The following is a 2,150-nucleotide window of genomic DNA, read 5'->3' as shown; positions in this document are numbered from 1 at the left end:
TTCCCTGCGCGGAACAGACGTAGCGGTCTTCAGCTGGGTTTAGCAGGGGCTGTGGGAGGGGTAGTGGGATCCTTCGGGGATTAACGAGTTAACACTCGGGGAACTTGGGGGCACTTTCTACCGGGGAGGTATCAAGGTTCCTTATTTCTTAACAAGGTGAACTGCTTGTCCTTGATGTACAGCGATCTGCGTAGGCCTTGCAAAACTTATATAACCGTCTTAAAGACTCCAAGAGACAATCTAAAGTCGCTGAACACGGACACTCTCCCCTCTACATCCCCCAGATCCTCTGCCCTCGGTTAACTAGGGCGAAAGCATCAGTCCAACTGTCAATACAAGCGGAGCAAAATGGCGAAGGCGGCTGAGATACAGTTCTTCATAGTTTGCACGTTATTTTAAGCAAAGTCCCTGATTTGTCTCCTCCACCCCCCACCCCGTTCTTTTCGCTACTCAGATCAAGACCTGGTTTCAGAACCGGCGGATGAAACTGAAGAGGCAGATACAGGATCACCAGCAGAGCCTCGTGTCTCCTGCTCCGCTCTACAGCTACCCCCCGGGGACCCCACCCGCCCTGTTTCGGGATGGTCTCCACTACCCCTTTGCTCCACAGCACCAGAGACTCCTGCCATTTACCCCGGTGCCTGCTGTGCAGTTCAGCTTCTCCTTTCCCAGATACGATGCATCGCAAAGCACCTACCGCTTTATGGCAAATGAGCTGCCGTACTACCATCAACGCTTTCTTCCTCAGCCTTCTTTCCATCCCGTCATTCAGAACAAAATGGACAAGCAATGCCACCCTGTATATGCATTATAGGAAAAAAAAAAAAGGGGGGGGGGGCAGGCAAAGGGGAAAAGTTGTATGCTGTAATGTATTATTTTGTGCTCAGAATCTCTTGTCTGATTTGGAAGAGTACGTGTTTATTAAGTTAAATGTGAAAAGGAATAATTTTATATTTGTACTAATTGACATTAAAATTTATTAGATGTGATGCCACTCAGTAATTTTTGGTTTGATAGGCTATTAATTTTTTAAATATTGGTAGTCTCTTCATTCAAAAGACTGAAGGGGAAGCTGCTGAAAGGGAACTGGAGGGAGAAAAGCAGTAGCAGAAACTTGCTTTTGCCATGGTGTAGGGCAAAGTTATTAAGTTTAGTCTGAAATGGGCATGTTAAGAAACTGGTTTTCACGGCACATCCCCAGTTATGGAAAAAATATGAATAAAATCTGAACAGAGTCCTATGTGCTGACTCTATAAAGGTTGCACTTGTGTAGTGTAAATGACCATGGTCACCTGAACTCCGGCTTTGGGTAATGGGGAAGGATTTCGATGTTTTAATACATCTTATCTGACTTTCCTACACTCATGCTGACGAGATCTAGTCTGTATGTTATTGGGTGTGTTTGGGAGCCTGGACCTTAACAGTTGCATTGCACTGTGCTTTTTTGGCTAAGTGCATCCTCCAGGAGGAAGGATAAACTGTTGGTGAGTTTCTCTTCTTGAATATTAATTTGTTGCTTTGCATTTCTAGTCCCATCTTCTACCTGAAAGCATCAGCTGTGTCAGTCACAAATGTTAATTAAGTCGGTGTGTCTTTAAACAGGCATTAAACAGTTCAAGCCTTCAGTATGGAATTTTAAAGTTTTACAATTACCAGAACAAATACTTCGTAAAAAATTTAAGAGCATAATTGTGTTCGGTTCATAGCCATATAATCTAAATGGGATTTTAATCTGCAAATTTGGCCTTTGATTCACCACTAAATGCCTATGATAATTGCATATTTCGAACCATTTTTTAGTAAAATGGGCCCTTTAGAAGAAACATTTAAAGGGAGCAGCTCAAGTTTTTGCTTTAGTAATCCTGAAATCTGTTTTTTTTTTAGTTCTTCCTGGGATCAGTTTTCACTCTCTCCCGAAAGAGCTTCGTTAACACTTCTTATTTCTTCATCTTTTAGACTTTAATGAAGTGTCTTTAATTCACCTGAAAGGTCTTCTAAATGCATTAGAAACGAAGTTGATTGCTAAATCCCCCCCCTCCCCCCCAGTCCAGTGAGGCATCAAGAGTTTCGATTTAATAGCCTAGGGGCTTCTCGCTTGTGAAAGGATGACTTGGAATGGGAAAGGGGATTTTTTTCCAATTACACTGGTC

Source organism: Aptenodytes forsteri, unplaced genomic scaffold, assembly GCF_000699145.1.
Source record: "Aptenodytes forsteri isolate BGI_AS27 unplaced genomic scaffold, ASM69914v1 Scaffold15, whole genome shotgun sequence".
In the NCBI taxonomy this organism is placed as follows: domain Eukaryota; kingdom Metazoa; phylum Chordata; class Aves; order Sphenisciformes; family Spheniscidae; genus Aptenodytes; species Aptenodytes forsteri.
The sequence above is the reverse complement of the archived record's forward strand: the minus strand, read 5'-3'. Positions refer to the sequence as shown.